Source organism: Fundulus heteroclitus, chromosome 2, assembly GCF_011125445.2.
Source record: "Fundulus heteroclitus isolate FHET01 chromosome 2, MU-UCD_Fhet_4.1, whole genome shotgun sequence".
Lineage (NCBI taxonomy): Eukaryota > Metazoa > Chordata > Actinopteri > Cyprinodontiformes > Fundulidae > Fundulus > Fundulus heteroclitus.
Window position 1 is genome coordinate 7385778 of NC_046362.1, and position 17496 is coordinate 7403273.

The window sequence follows — 17496 nt, forward strand, 5'->3', positions numbered from 1 at the left end:
GCATGGATCCTCGATGGGCAGCCGGCTCAGCTCGCCGTGGCTCGTCTTGTGTTTTTTTTACCCGCCAAATACACTGGATGCTGGGGTTATAAATTCTCCAGGACCAAAACAGCACCAACACTCGGATATATAGAGAAACGGTTGGGAGGGGAGAGACGGGAGAGGGAGGGAAGAGGAGGGAGGCTGGAAACCCAGATGCTCCAGCCTTAGAGGAGGGATTTTACCTGGAGATAACCTGCTCCAACAAGCTGCAGTTTCCAACGAGTCCACGCCACATTAGCCCGTCTTCACACTCGTTCTTTTTTTTTTTTTGTCTTTCTCTCTCTCTCCATAGCACAATTTGGATAGAGCCGAGCGCAGAGAGGCAGCCTTTAATCAGGCTTTACGGGCTGAAAAGTGAGAGAATCTAAACGTGACGTCAATGCCTAGTAACTGACGCAGCCCTTCAACATAAAATGGCTTTTTATTTATTTTTTTCCCTTCCTCTCTTCTCGTCAGCAAAGCTTAATTACTAAAATTTACAGTGCTCCGTCAACTAAAGAAAAAAAAAAGGAAAGAAAATCCCTGCAGGCAGCGCCGGGTAGTCCGTGTTGCTCACTATTTGGACACATTTAACGCTCATGAGTTTCGTGTGCTGAAGTAAGACTGGGACCAGAAGCTTCTGAAGAGGGCGACAAGACATCAGATGTAGCCGATAGTGGCGGTAGTGTCCAGATTTGAGTTGTTAGGAAGGAAAGTGGCCTTTAAAGAACCAAATGGACGTTTTTTCTAAAAACACTGCGATGATGCAACGGACGGGGAATCGACGTTCTTGAGCAGAGTTGAAGAAGCAGACAGCAAAAATTCATTTATATTACATGATGCACTTCACGTAACGATCCCGAGCGATGCGTTCGTGAGTGTGCGTGTCTTTCTTTTTTTTTTACTGCTAAAAATAGCATCATAGTTTTGATCGTGTGCCAGAAATAGACAGACGGGTATCACTTTTGTGAAGAAAAAAAAGAGGCGATCCAACTTGGACGTGCCACTGTAAGCTTAGTGAAAACATGTGTGTGTGTGTGTGTGTGTGTGTGTGTGTGGGGGGGGGGGGGGGGGGGGGGGTAATCTGTTGCATTTTCCCCCTGACTTCTGATGCAGCTTTTCGCTAAAAATGTCAATGTTTCTTTGTGCATCTCCCCCATTTTCTCTGCAGTTTAGGACAAGGACGTGCCAGATTCACGGTGAGAGAGGCATCTTCTCACGCAATGTTGAGTCCCCTGTACTTTTTGTGTATATACATCTATATATATATATGTGTGTGTGTGTGTGTGTGTGTATGTGCATGCTTCCCGGTGACTGTTCCGCTTCCCTTCCCTCTGCTCTGTCTTATGCACTTGACTCCCAGTCGTTCGGGTGGATGTTTGGGGGCTTGCTCGTAGAACAGACAGCCCTTCCTGCAGAGTAGGAATCACCCTTCTCAGTAAATAAGCTAGAGCAAAAAAAAAAAAAAAAAAAAAAAAAAGTCTCTTTGTTTGTTGGCGCTGTTGAGTCTCTATTACGCGTTCAAGCCCCCCACCCCCTTCAATTTCTGTGCATAACCGTGAACGCGAGGGGGATCCTTCTCTGATTAATGCTTTAAGGACGACTTTCCCATCGTTTTCTGGTTTAATTTTGATTCTCGCTGTCTGAAGAAGACGAGTCGTGTTGGCAGAGAAGCGTTGGAAGAGGAGGAAGAAGCGGAGGGAGTGAAGGAGCTGTTGCAGCAGCAGCAGCAGCGGCAGCAGCAGAGAGCCAGGCGCACCGCATGGGGAAACCCGGGAGCTGTCCAGCAGCAGTGTTTTTGAAACTACACCAAGTGGCAGTAGTGGGCTGTTGCTGTGCATGCTTGTACGTGTGTCTGTTTATGTGCATGTGTGTGCGAATACACGGAGTTTAGTTGGTGTTGTTTTGGCACTGCTGGGAGAACCGCTCATTTCTCCACACTGAGAGAATCCTCTTTTTTTCCCCTGAAGAGACAACGCCTTCATAATATTTCCTGCAGACAATGACCGGGGACGTTTGGCAAGAAAAAAAAAACAAAAACAAAAAAAACAAAAAAAAAAAACCCACTGTAGAAGAGCTTTTCTCCAAATGTCTAAGTTTGAATTGCCTCATCCGAGACCGCAGAGATAAAGAGAGAGAGAGAGAGAGAGAGAGAGAGAGAGAGAGAGAGAGAGAGAGAGAGAGAGAAGACGAAGAGGGATAAACAAAAACAACCCGATTTGGATTAGCTTCTCGTCTCACACCTACATTGTGATTTCCTTCCGTGTCCAATCAGTTCATAGAAAAAAAAAACAGTTTTTCAGATCACCAATTTTTACAGTGCAGCTGTGAAAGAGTTGAAATATTCTGCGTGCATGCTGTCACGATAACTTGGCTTCCAGACGAGCAGAGGGCGCAAACGAATCGAAAGCAGTAGCTGCCACCGTGGCTCCCTAAGAGAGACACGGAAGGGATCGCCCTTTTTGACTGTGGTGGAGACGCCATGGCGTCTGTACGCACGGCTCTGCAGCCCGGCTGGGACAGCGGATTATGCGTTTCCCTACGATCAGTGCAAGCCCGTGCCAGGCCACGTTTCTCAGCATTTTTTTTTCATGCAAGCTACGAGGCTTCCATGCAACAAAGAAGGATTAAAAAGCCACAAAATCGCCATGTCTTTATTATGCAAAAACATAATTGCTCTTCGGGCGACATTTGCAAAACATTTCTCCGTTTAGTCAAAAACACAGACCGTAAAAAAACAACAACAACAACAAAAAAAAAAACCTCTCCTGTCCTCCGCGGCACCAAACGCGCCCATATCGACCCGAGAGAGCGGATCTTGCTCAATAATGCAACGCCAAGCGTGAAATTTTGCTGGAAACAACACGGATTCCCGAGTCGTGACTGCCAAAGTGAGTCATGTGCGCGTTGGCTGCGTCAGGAGAGGCAGTCACTGAGCACTGCCGACGGTAGGGGGAGAGTCGTGACTGACTAGGCTGCAAGTAAAAAAAGACCACCCAATAAAAAAAAGAACAGAAAAGCAAAAAAAACACGTATAAACAAAACAAGGGACAAACATACTCACACCTGGAGGGATGTTAGGTTTATTGGTTGGAAAAAGGGGTGGTGGGGTGGAGGGTGTGCGTGTGATAGGAAAATGTGAAAGGGGTCTTGCTTAGGTTCTGCGTGGGCTTTTGCGTTAAGCAGTTTCCCCTCAACCTCCCCATTTCCCCCCTATCAGCAGCTCCGGTTATCTCCCCCCCTGTCCTGCTGCTTTTTGGCATGCTGGCAGTCTCCTTGAACGCAGACAAGTTTCATCAGTGACCATCGAGAGAGAGAGAGAGAGAGAGAGAGAGAGAGAGAGAGAGAGAGAGAGAGAGAGAGAGAGAGAGAGTTGGGGAACAAACCTTGAGGGGTGGGGTGTGAAGGGGGGGCGGGGACGGTCCAGATCGTGACATGGCCTCCACCTGAGTAACTTCTCCTTCAGGGGTACTAGACGGTTTAGTGAGCAGATGAAGAGCCATGATGTACGTGTTGCAGCTGCTTTTGACCAAAAAACTAAAAAAAAAAAAAAAAAAAAGAAAAGAAAAAAAGAAAACTCAACTCAAACTAATTGGATTGTTGCAGGGAAAAAGTAAGGTAGAGGTAAGTTCTGCTTTTTCAGTTTTCCTTTGGGCGCTCTTAACTTTAAAACAACACCAAAGAAGAGGATAAACTATTAAATCTGATTTGAACTGTGTGCGCTTGTGTGTGAGAATAAGGGATTCGTGGTCGCCAAGAACTTTTCTCCTCCTTCAGGTGTTGGTGGTGTTCTGGGACGCGCTGTTTGGTACACTGTGCTGTGCATTGTTGCAGTGAACTGTTGTGTTGCACTGCAGTGGTGATATGGCTCCTGTTGCCACTATAACCTCAACCACGTCGTTCTGGACAGTCTTAGAATCCCCCTCCCCTCCACACCCCTCCTGCCCCGTACAGAAACTCCCACAGCCCAGTCCCTATCGCTCCTACCAATCCTGTGATATTTTTGCGCTTCTACCCAGTGAATGGGCGACCTCAGTCTGGCTCTGTGCTGTGGTGCTGTGTTGGAGAGCAGTGGGAGTATAATCCTTCCAGACCGACATCCAGTTCTTGTAATTAATTTTATGATCATAAATTGGCTTGTTTACATTGTTCATTATCACTCTTCTGGTTGCAGAAAGGGTGTATCTTTCTGTTTGTTTGTTTGTGTGTGTGTGTGTGTGCGTGTGAGGGTGGGGTAATCTTAATTAGGTGGAAATGGCTCATCCTTGCTGTCACATATGTTGTTTATAGTTGTTAGCATCCAATTTACTCGTTTCCACTCATCACGATTTGGTGTCAGATTCGCATTCTTGTTGGACCACCAGCAAAACGGGACCCCCGAGCGGAAAAACGCTCAAACGCAAACCTCATTGGGTTTGTATCAACATGAGAACTAAGTATATAGTTTCTAATATAGATTACAATTTGGTTTATCGTCTATTTTTCCCTTCTTTTTTTTCAAAAAGGGGGGTCCCAATATGAGCAAGGCACCGATTGGCCGATGACGAGATTGAGTATGCTCCAATCAGATCCCTCCCTGCTCTCTATTTATTGCCAGCAGTTTACAGCCTTGCTCCCTCCTCACCCAGAGCTTTAGAGCGGCTGCAGACAGCCAGCGCTTTTTTACTATACAGCGAGCAGATCATATTACACATACACACACAGAGACACACACACACACAGACACACACACACACACACACCAACAAAACGCATCGGTGCACAGCTCATTGCGATCACACGGGTTTTGCACAGCAATGCGTTTGGCTAATGGGGGTGGAAATAAAATATATACATATATTTTAAAGAAAAACAGTCTACTTGGATGGAGATGCTTGAAGGAGGAGAGACGTGAGGGGATGATAGAGGAGAATTCAAACTGGAGAAAGGAGCGTAAGGACCTTGGGCAGCTCTCAGTTGCAGCAGCAGCAGCAGTGGTCGGAGATGCATCTTCCCCCTTCTATCATTCAGCCTCTCCTCTCCCTCCTCCGAGTGCTCGTTGGAGGAAATATAAGCCGCGGCGCGCTGAAAGCTGGAGATACAACCGACTGAGCCGGGATTGGAGACACTGGAGAGCGGGGCTGCCCGGGTGTCACGGAGTCTCCGTGGGACCTCAGCAGGAGCAGCAGCAGCAGCAGATAATGTCCTTCACGAATCTTTTTGCGGTCTGGGCTTGCTGTTCATTACTGTTAATCTGGGAAGCCCTTACCCCAAAAAGCATTTGCGGAGGGTGCAATCGCCGCGCCGAGACGTGCTCAACGCGAAAGACCGGGTGCTCCACTCGTGGAATTTAAAAATCGTATTTCTTAATGGACTTTTCTCCTTTTCCTGCCCAGTTTTTTATTCTGATAAATTGATATCCGCATTTACCCTGGCCATTTTCGCTATTACCACAACAGTGAGGTTTTTATCATGTTTTTTTTTTAATCATTTCTACTACCCCCGTTTAAGAGTCCCATTTATTTTCAGATTTCTTTATTGTTGGACACTATGACGAAGCTATCTCTGTCTTACGGGCCTATGAAAACATTAGTTTTGTTCCTTTGTTGTCAAAGAAACAACAACATGTGGTCGGACCTAAAACTTTGGACCATTTAACATTAAATCACTCCTCCTCCAACCAAACACCTCCCACCCACCCCTCACACCTCTTCCCAAACTGAGCAAATAAGAGAGGGTCCCAGCAGGGCGCAGGGTAAACACAGGGAGACCCCTCCACGTGTAGCGTGGAGGGTTGAGTTGAAAGTGTCACTTCACTTCACAAAACTCCTACAATCTCACACCTATAATACCCGATTCATAAAGTTTACTGTGGGAATTACACACACATACACACACACACACACACACACACACCCGGCGCGCACATCTGTTAGTAAAGTGCACGGTGCAAAGGGATTCCCCCAAACTGTCCATCCAGACACACACAAACCCGAACTTGCATATAAAGGAGGGTTACGAGCAGCTACACGTCCTTACTTAAACACTGACCGTGCAATTATTATTATTATCATCATCATTATTATTATTATTATTATTATTATGATTATCCAAGGAGCTTTATCGTTTGCGCACACGCTCTCTCTGGAAGCGCACACGTGTCTCCCTTCCAAGTTTGTGAATAGCAGTTAATCCACTTCCACGACCATGTCCCTCCAACGTGGCCCACCTCCTCCCCACCCATTTTGACGAGCATCATATAAACAAAACAGAAACAGCAATAAAGAAAACATTAACCGCACAAAATCTCTGCGGCAACTCCTCGATCGATGTACTTCCGAGTCATACAACAAAGTAAAAAACAAAAACTGTGCCTCCTAAAGCTGCGTTGTAACGCAACACGCCTCGCACGCCAAAGTATGCAGATCGATGAGAAATAAAAGCAAGAACCGAAGATTTACGCAAACGACAGACAGAGTAAAAATCAAAGATGAAGACGCGGCGCAGTTTTGCCCGGAGAAAAACGGGACAGGGCGAACTTTGCCTCGAGTTTCTGTTTCATCCACTGCCCCAGCCTGCAGTCACAAGGCGGGGGGGAGGGACGTGTCGGCTCGCAAATGACGTGCGCCGTGTGTGAGAATCCCCCTTCTCTCTGGTTAGAGAGCTGAAAATGTAGAACCCATCAATATTTACAGTAAAATAAACGATTGCAACTGGACCTAAAGAGGAAGACTGCCTAACTATACAGTAAAAAAAATAACTTGAAAACTAACCAAATGCCTTTAGGTGTCCATTTTTCCATGAACTTTAAACTTGGTAACAACTCGCGTTTAAAACAGAGAGAGAATGGGTGCTGGGAATTAAAGATTTGAGTGTGACATCCACTCCCACCCTCTGAGGAAATCCCAGACCCGTGACTCCCGAGCGGGTTGGAAATTCTTGCGCACTGTGTGGATCTTCAGGGGAGCCCTCCATTCATCTTCACCCGCTATTTTATAGGCAATGAAGCCGGAATGCTTCAGAAGGTTGAAGCGCGGCCCGCCTGCTCTCAACGATCTTTTAAAAACACTAAGAATGTATACAGCAAAGCGACGCCAAAGGTATACAGATTAAATTAAAAGCCGCTCTCTGACCCGAAGAGTTAGGCCCCGTTTTCTTTGCATTTTATTGGCATCTAAGTCGGCATAAACACCACGTATGAGAAAACGTGCCGCCACCCGGGTGGGAAAGTGATTTATTGTAGAAGGGGAGGCATGATTATCACATTGCATCGCGTAGATTTGTTTCAGCTCGGCGCGTAAAGGTTCTGTGTCAGGTGAAGGTCATCAAGTTGCATGGCTCTCCCTGCCGATGTCTCCTCCGGACTGTGCGAGGCCTCCAGTCCAGTCTAGCATTCAGCGCCGTCGACACGACTGACCTGCCTTTCTGTCTTAACAGGAACACGCACGGCTCGTCGTGGAGCGGGGACTTGTGGACACTTTGATGCTGCGGCTGAAGCCGCAGGAGGAGTCGTCCAGCTGCGCTGCGCGGAGAGAAAAGGTGACCGGCGTGTAGGAGGTTTTTGCACCGGGGACCGAATGGCAGAGGGATCCTCACTTTTTTTGTCCGCACCATCCTGAAAAGGTAATTGCACGGGCTTTGCGTTCAGTTATGGCGTAAAAATCTGAATCCGGCTTCAAGTCGGGTTTTGCGTAAGGCAACACAAATACTGCTCGGTGCATGTGTGCCTGCAGAGGGTCCAGTGCTCTTGGATTCACCTGAGTTATTTTATATTGCTGGATTTTAAATGCTTTATAAACACTAAATTGAATCGCCTGCTGCGTGATTTGTCATTTTGTTGTTATCTTTGTCTTAAAAAAATATATGCTTAAAAGTATGTATGCTATAACGTTTCTGCAATAATCACCCCCTGTTAAATTAGCACATTCATAACAAAAGTACGCCTTTGTCTGATTAATTTGTGAGTCTAAGACGCTCTACTTGTGGAGTCGTGCAGTTTTGTTCTCGTCTTCTTTTTTATGCATCAAGCTGTTCTGTAATATCGGAGCAGAAGCAACAATATTTTTTCGTCATATTAAGTCATCTGGTTGCCCTCCCGTTCATGTCTGGGTCACGTCAGGAAATACAGCCTGTTTAGTTCCAGCACTGCATGAACATCTGCACTTTTACAGTTCCTCAATTGTAAAGATAAACCGAGCGGTTGTGTTTTGAACTTAATGCAACCTCCAGCTGCGCAACTTCGGATTCGCTGGTTTTAGTTTTTAAGCTTTATTGAGAAAATAAGACAATGCCCCTTCTAAATGTTTCCATATTTTTTTTTAGAAAATAATTCAACAACACGTAGACATTTTATCGCACATATATTCGCATCAATGGGTCTTCATTTAAGTCAGCAGTGCCAGCAAACTGTCCCGTTTAACTGCGCATGACGGCTTATTAATATGACTCTTCTGAAGGGGCCATTTAGGCCACCTGAGGCTCGGTGGCGGTCACAGGGAGAGGTATGCAGAAAAAAATGCGACTGCGACCCCGGGATTACGCTCAGTATCTAATATGGCTGCTACACGTAAAAAAAGAAAAAAGTGGAAGTTATTGGTTTAAACTACTTAGTAGCACTTCTAGTGGATTTTATCTCTTTAAACAATCTGCACACATAAATGAAAAATAAACTCAAAATACACATTAAATGGAGAAGAACACGTTGCCATTGGTGTGTGCAGCTGGGTTTGTCAGGTTTGGGGGGTGTGAACCACGAAATTAGCCAACACAGAGTACGTTTCAAAAGGTTTATTGAAAAGCTGAATACTGACAGACCAGGAGTTGCAGGCTGAACCAGACTTGACCAGATGCGGCCTGAGCACACAAGAGCTGAAGGCGCCAAGGCAGCTGAGCACAAGTAAGGTGACGAGACGACCTGCCTGTGAGTGGGCGAGTGAGGCAGGTATATGAAGGCTGGGGAACAGGGGAGCAGAGTAGGTACTGATTAGTGGCAGCAGGTGGAGCTGGTCTAGTCTGATGACTGATGACTGGTGGCTGAGGAGAGGACTGAGCTAATAGTTCAGAAAGAAACCAGGACCATGACAGGATCAGAACCATCCATCCATCCATTTTCCGACACGCTTATCCCTTGTGGGGTTGCAAGGGGTTGCTGGTGCCTATGTCCAGCTGACAACGGGTGAGAGGCGGGGTACACCCTGGACAGGTCGCCAGTCTGCTGCAGGGGTCAGAACCAAAAAAAAGACAAATGCAATTAGTTTTCCAACTTGCAAATCGAATGCTCTAGATTGGGTATGGCATCATTCCAAGACTCGTTTAAACTATTTAAAAATCAGATACCTATTGCTGCTGCATCAGGGAGTCAAAATGTAGAGCCGCATTTGTTTTACCGTGTTTGCTCCCATGCCACCCCTGGTGGAATGCTGCCCTGAGCGGTGAGCCAGAGTTCAGAAAAAATTAAAACACCTGTAGATTCCACAACAACGTGCTTAGAGCAGGAGCAAAATGGCTCTTCATGTTTAGGCCTGGATATATGTCTGTAGTACAAAATTCCTGTTGCAGCCTTGAGCTGCTAGTTATTTATCTGTTAAGACTGAGCAAATATGCATATTTAGTTACGCATCTTGCTGTAAACTGGCATAATTTGGAGGTGGTTTTAATTTTTTGCCAACATGAAAATATTTCCCCCCGTCACTACAAAATACAAAACTTTGAGGTTGCAGTTTAAGAAGTTAAACCATGAAATTGCACCAGACCAGAGCAACTAAAATGTTTCAGCATCAAGTTGTCCAAATTAATTCTGTTGACAGACAGACATCCCTAAATTGTTCAGATTTCCCTAAGTTTAGTAGATCACCACTCAGCTTCATTCTGTGACAGAAAAGCTCAGATCTAAATTTGGCCTGTGGCCCTGAAAGATCTGCTGGAAAATAAGAGTTGGGTTAACTGAGCCACCACACCCTCGCAGTTCTCGCCGCTCCATGAAAACAATGAAGGATTTATGCTTTTTTTTTCTCTCGTTATCTATTTATTTTTTCTAAAAACAATATTTTCATCACACACAATGCTGTTATTGACTGTCTGCTGCTTTCTGTAAAGAAGCCCTTTATTCCGCACATGTCATCTTGACCAAGTACATATGCAGGCGCACAGGGGGAAAAGTTGTTATTCCATAGATTTACGTTTTAAGGAGTTGCGCTGATCTGTTTGTGGTTTTTCTAAAGGAACTGAAGCATCCGAGTCTCCGCTCAGCTCTCCCGCATATGATCAATCACAGCATGTTCCCAAATATCCGCTAACAATCGTTTGTCTTGTTTGATACACGCTAGTGATAAGCTATATTTAGGAGGATGACGTCATGGTTAAAACTGAGACCAGGAGGCTTTGAAGGCATGAGCAAGGAAAGAGATGGCCGTCTTATTGAGTGCTAAACACACAACGCATACAGTAAATTATTCATTATTGTTGTGAATTGATATTTTTCTGTTATCTAGAAGGACAGGTACTACCTGATCAGTTTCAGCCAAGGATAGCAGTGACTTTTGGATCTGAAACTACCGCAGGTTTGACAATAATTGTGTTTATTTGTGTCATTTTTTTTCCAGGGCTGCAGGTAAATTCAAGAAAAAATAAAAATTCAAATAATAAGTTAACTTATTTGCAGGGAATTTTGTACCTTGTTGTCCTTTAATTCAAATCAATTGTATTTATATTCTAAAAATTTCCCTTTAGTTATTAAGAAACATTAATTTCTTCTGTTCCACAGAATAAATAATTTACCTCTGAGCCTCCCTGAACAATGTGCAGCGTGTGTTTAAGATGTGTCTCAATCAGAGCTAAAAGTAGTCTCTAAATTCATGTAGCTCCGTCACCTGCGCTGTTTAGCTTCCCTGATGATCAAAATAAGGTCCAGCGTGAACTACAGAAGCCCTGTCATTGAGATAGAAATAAATATTTTGAGCCATTACAAATATTTAGAAGTTTGAGGAAGTTAAAGCCTCTGACTATGTTTGTTACTTTACTACTGTCACATCCGCACCTATGATTTAGTGTAAACGTTTGGTCTACCGCTGCTGAAATGGTGTAGCATACTGTTGAATTGTGATTACAATAATATTATCTGTGACATACTCTGGTGTTTTGATTTTTACGGCCAGATGTAAGAAGAAATAAAGAAAATCTATCTATCTATCTATCTATCTATCTATCTATCTATCTATCTATCTATCTATCTATCTATCTATCTATCTATCTATCTATCTATCTATCTATCTATCTATCTATCTATCTATCTATCTATCTATCTATCTATCTATCTATCTATCTATCTATCTATCTATCTATCTATCTATCTATCTATCTATCTATCTATCTATCTATCTATCTATCTATCGATATATAGATATATAGATATAGATATATTATTTAGGCTTATTTGATCAGGTTGAGCCTTTTTTCGGCTTAGTTTATGCACAGCCTGTAGCAATACAGCTATAGTTCTAAAACAGCATTGCCTTAATAAGAATTATGGATGGGGTTCCTTCAGTTTCCACATAATGATTGTTCGTGTTTTTCCACAACTAAGGTATGAAAACAGCCCAGTTTTGTCTGCTTTTTGTAAATGAAAAGAAAGTGTAGCAGCCATCTGACCAGCAGAGTGCAGCGACACATGGGGTAGGGTTAGCATTGCCCCACTCTATGCTCTAGTTAGTTGCACTTTATCTGGTGTCTCATTAGCAGTTTAAACTGTAGAAGCAGTGTGACTAGGAGTTTAATGTGGTTATGGAATGGTAATCATCTTTAAAACCTTGGTTTACATTGATATTGGTCCCAAACGGATGGTGACAAAGAAACGGTGGGGGTTTAATGTGTAATTTTCGACTGACATGTCTGTCCAAAAAGTTAAAGTTTCTTGAAATATCTCAAATTAGTTTTACATTGCATTTATTTATTTATTTTTATCAGGTTTTACATATCGGGCTCACACTGTAGAGTACTGACGCAGCTATCATATCTTCCCCTGGTCTTTTAAATTTATGAAACAAAAGAAAAAGAAACACTCTTCTCATTTCTTTATTATCTTTGAGGTGTGCCTTCATCTTGACAAGATTTCATCTGCGACACACTGATGTGATCTGGAAATGTTTTATAAACACACACACACACACACACACACACACACACACACACACACACACACACACACACACACACACACACACACACACACACACACACACACCACGCACGTCAAGTTCCACAATAACCCAGTATCCAACAACAAGAACTAAAAATCAAAACCGATAAACAAAGAAAAAAAACATGCCACACTGTCCAAAGTTTGTTAGAAGAGGTGTTAGAAGCCATAGTTCTGTCATAGTCCTGCATGACATTAGAAAAGTATAAGTTGCACTTTTTTATTTTTATTTTAGACTATTTTTATTTAACATTATATACTTTTTAACGTAGTGATGGCAATGACTGTAACAAATAGTTTAAAAGTAAATTAATATGATGCCTTGCAAAAGTATCCATACCGCTCTGCATTTCCCCATTTTTCAATGTTACAAGCAGAAACATTATTGTATACTACTGGCACTTTTTGTGATCAACTTTAGTGCTGCGTAATTGTGAAATGGGAAGAGAAAGACACGATTTTATTTCATTAAAAACTGAAACGTGTGGCTTGCATCTATGTTGAATCCCCTAAACTAAATCTTGTACATGCAACTGCCATCGGAAGCCACTTGATTCATAAATACAGTTTTGAACATCTCTCAGAGCTCGGTTCAATCCACCATCTAAAAATTTAAAGGTAATGGAACTATTGCAAAGCGACCAAGACATGAGAGTCAAACTAAACTACCAGGGTGGGCAAGGAGTGTCTCCAATCAGTTTCTAAACTTTTTCACCATCGTCACAAGCAGCCCTCTTTCAGTTGCATTTTTTTTCTCAAGTGTAATTCTGAATTTTTGAAAACTCTTGGGTATGAGCTTGTCCATAAGCATCCCTGGTCGGATTGACCACTAAGTGGATATTTGTTTTGATCTTGAAAGGTTCTCCTCCAATTCAACTTTGAAATAAATGACATTCCATTGTCTCGAATTCCCCCATTATTATGACAGAATTTAGGAAAGAAAAAAAAAAGTGTTTGCGAATAACTGAGATGACCAATTCTGCCATTATGCATAAGCACTGATTCAAAGTTATCTTATATCTTCAGGGTGCACCAAACACATCAGTTCCTTTGAGACAAGTGCTTCTTTCTCTTATAACATTTAGTAAAGCTGGTCCGTGTCTGTAGGGCGTAGCATCCCTTCTTACCTAAATATGAGTGGCACTTCCTTGTGGAGTCATACAGAACCTGGTCCACAGCTGTTGTAACTTTTCATGAAACCTAGAAGGTCAGCACTGGGTTTGAGTTCATGTCTGAGATCAACACATACTCAATTTGGGAAAGGTCTAGGTGGCCACAGGAGAACCTTAAGAAGCAGTAGCCAGGCCATGGACACACGCTGTGTGTTGATAGTTGTTGTTCTGTACAAAAACAGTGGCAGGGGGCTGTCTCCGGTAGGGTGATTAATGCTGCGGGGAGCAAAAGCTGCAGCGCTGAAACATTACCAGAGTCGAAAAGAGCCCAGATTAGTCTTCTTCTCCCCTTGAAGTGCCATGCAGTCACATGATGGTCATCGGTTTGAATGCAAAACCGAGATTCTATGCAGTACACGATACAACGGTAACACGCAGGGGTGTTAATGGCAGCCTTTTGACGGGATATTGAACACCTTGTCCTGCTGATGCGATGCCTGTTGTCATGGTTTTGTGTGAGATGATGTCATGTGTTCCTGTAACTCTTGGCCAGACACGAGAGGCTGCGTTGATGTACACCAAGGTTCCACCATTGGGCCCCTGTTACATCTGTGCAAGTACTGCTTGATGCAAGCAACTGGCCTCAACTAAACCCAAAACACACCTGCTATAAAACTCTGTCAGGTTCTGGCAATTCTCCCTAATGCATCTACAAGACATCCCCTGTCTGTGGTGACATTCTGACTCTCTGGCAAATGTTCGTACAATTATCTCTGTTAAACTAGATAACCCTTCACAAATATGTTTAAACTGTGTGACTTTTAAGACATACAGTAAAAGTCACATAATAGCAGGGAGGGCAAGGCAACAGAGATAATTTACTCATTTGAAATGAATCCTCAACGTTTGCACAGCTGTTGACGAAGGGCAGCTGGAAAGTTGGTGAATTTTGGTCTGCATCCTAATGTTAGATGCTGTATATCGTGCAGCGCTTTCTTCAGGAGTGTCTCTCGTGTTAAAGAGAACACAACACAGAACATGAAATACTCCCAATTGGTTTAACTTTCCCGCCTGTGGAGAGGTACACAAATTATGTATCACCTTTGTAAAATACGAAAAAACTCACCCAAGTGTACCTTTTAAATTCATTTGGAGAAGAAGAAAACAAAACGTCACATAAAAAGCGTAGATTTGTATCCCACTAAGAATGAAATATAAAAACACATTTTCAGCTCGTTGTTTGGTTGTTTCTGAAACACATTCATTTGTAGCACAAGTTCTTATTGTTGTTATTATTATTATTATTATTATTATTATTATTATTATTATTATTATTATTATTATTATTATTATGTGATTGTGTTTGTCTACAGCTTTTTTATTACCCGTTCACTTGGGCTCTTTGCATCATCTGGAAGTCATGATGTCATGTTGTTTATAGCCTGATAATAGTCTTTCTCTCAGCACTTGAATGGAAAGGTGTGATTGTGTGTGTGTGTGTGTGTGTGTGTGTGTGTGTGTGTGTAGAGATGAGAGTGTATCGTCACCACCGCTCCTGGTCGTGACTCCGGGTGCACAATGCTGTTCACTCCCTTTTGGAGCCCTTTATTTATTTTTAGCTGAGCAACGTTTTATTCACTTGAGCTGCGGCCCTGCAGACAAAATGAAGCGCGCATGCAGAGGTGTGTATGTGATGAAGAACATGCGCCCAAATGTCTTCATACTCGGATTTTTGTCGACAGTCACGGAGCCTGTCAGGCTCCGTGACTGTTTAATTTTCACTGCATGTGCTCCACGTTCATGTGCAGCTTGCATCGAACTGTATTATCTATGACCGCTGACATACGCTGCAAATGGCACTTAATTAAATATATGGTGAGATTTAATGATGGACAATAAAGAACCAAAGAATAACCTGTACCATTAGTTTTATAGCTATACTTTACTGCAGGTGATAAAATTGTTGAAAAAATCTAAATATTTTCTCGAGATTATTACTGAATAATAAAATCATAATTTTGTTGAATTTTAAAATTAAACGTTTGGTGACATTTCCCTTCAAACCAGTTTAAACATTTACGGTTCAGTCATGTTTTGGTTTTTAAGACCAAAATTAAATAAATAAACTAAAATCCTATGATTGATTTCATCGTAGATTCCCACCTAATGTCAGGTAGGATATTCAGTGCTTTACGAAAGTAGGAATTCAAATTGACCATTTAGTCACATTAAAAGCACAAGCTAAAATGTAGTTCATAGGGATTTGTTTGCAGTAGATTAGGACTAATAGGCATATAACAATTTATTGTCATTTTACAAATACAAATATGTTACAGTAAAACTAACTTGGTTTCCTCTTATCTGAAGGACAAGTAGCACATATTTTTGAAGGGAAAGGATAATGATACATGTTTTTGAATATTTGTTGTACTAATAGAAATCTAAAGCTATGTACATTTTTGTGTTTGGCGGCTGTACTCTGATACCACTAAATTAAGTCCATCGTAAGCATTTTGCTCCAGAAGTCACCGATTTAGGCAAAGGATACCACTTGTTTGGATTATAATCTTGTTATAAAATCAGTTGTCCTGTGAAGGTATGTCACAGGTTTGTTAGAGAACATTAGTGAACAAAAAACATCCCAAAGACAGAGGAACACAGCAAACAGGTCAGGGAGAAAGTTGTGGCAAAGTGAGGTGATAAAGCAGAATCCCCAGCTTTGGCCATCTCACTTAGCACTGTTCAGTCCAATATAGAAACTAAAAAAAGTGGGATACAACTTGAAACCTATCATGACAAGGCTGTCCACCTAAACTGACAGGCCAGGTAAGGAAAACATCAACCAGAGAAGCAATCAGGAGGTCCATGGTAATTCTAGAGAAGCTGCGGGAAGAAAGCCATTCCTGAAAACATGCTGTATTTAAAGTTTACAAAAAGCCAACTTGAGGACACAGCACAGGGAAGAAGGGAAGATTAAAATGTAATTTCTTTGGACAACACCCAAAACATACATGTGGGGGAAAACAAACTCTGCACATCATCCTGATCCCTACCCACTGTGAGACATGGTGGTGGCAGCACCATGCTGTGGGAAAGCGTTTCTTCAAGACAGACAGAGCTAATTAAAAGGTAAATAAAGTATATTAAAAAAAATCTGTAATGGGCTGCAAAAGACTTGAGACTGAGGTGGAGGTTTACCTTTTATTGAGCCAGGGTTATACAATATCAACAGGATACTAGTGTGTTACAATGGCTCAGCCAAACGTGCACAGATGTTCTCCAGATGTAGCTCTGATTGAGCCAGAACTACTTTGCAAAGAAGAATGGATACGTCTCAGTTTTTGTGTCAAAACTGTTAGAGACAAGGTGTTTCTATTAAGCACTGAGTCAGGGGGCTGAAAAGAGAAACACACGACATCTTTCTAGCTGGAAAAAAAAAATCGGAAAACTGTCATTGCACTTTTCAACCATCCGCTACATTGTGTTGGTTTGTCACATAAAATAAACAACGTTTGTAGTTGTAAAACGATAAAATGTATGGGAGAAGTCTCTTGACCCCATGGTTGTTAAGCGGGCTGGAGGTCTTACAAGAAAAGGAAATGAGGAAGAGCAAAGACTTTGGGCGGTTATGTAATAACAGAGAAGATCTGAGAGGTAAGGAGGTGCCAAATTATTCAGCGCTTTGAAGGTGAGGAAGAGTATCTTATAGTTATAGTGATATTTGATGGGTAACTAGTGAAGATGGGTAAGGATAGGGATGATATGTTCTCTGGAGGACGTTCTAGTGATGATCCAACCAGCTGTGTTCTGTCTTACAATCTACGAATCAGTTTGAGAGGAAGACCCGACAGGAGGGAGTTACAATAGTCTGATACAGGAGGTGACAAGTGCATTTATGAGGAAGGCTGTGGGAGTAAGAGATGAATGGAAAAGGTTGATGTTATGAAGATTAAAATAAACAGACCAAGTGATGGTACTGATATGAGATTCAAAGGATAATGTGCTATCCATAAAACCCATGTGCTACTAATGTTCTATCCATACTACCCATATTCTGAGCTTTAATGGAGGGAAAGACTGTAGGATTGTCAACTATGATTGTGAAACTGTGACGTCTAGATAAACTGGGTTTGGTGCCAACAAGGAGGAATTCAGATTTTCTTGGAGTTCAGTTTAAGAAGGTGTGGACTA

At 42.5% G+C, this 17496-nt stretch overlaps 1 long non-coding RNA gene across 6 annotated transcripts in view; it reads left to right on the forward strand.

Annotated features, from left to right (window-relative positions):
* LOC118565791 overlaps positions 1 to 17496 on the forward strand; it is a 39902-nt gene that overhangs the window by 2775 nt on the left and 19631 nt on the right. For 2 of the 6 annotated variants that reach the window (XR_004932610.1, XR_004932609.1), the window contains exons 2-3: positions 1193 to 1220; positions 7438 to 7623. This is a non-coding gene — a long non-coding RNA (uncharacterized LOC118565791). Of the gene's footprint in view, positions 1 to 17; positions 1030 to 1192; positions 1221 to 1670; positions 1867 to 7437; positions 7624 to 17496 lie in introns of those variants that run through there. The other 4 variants (XR_004932614.1, XR_004932608.1, XR_004932612.1 and 1 more) reach the window with 4 other exon arrangements.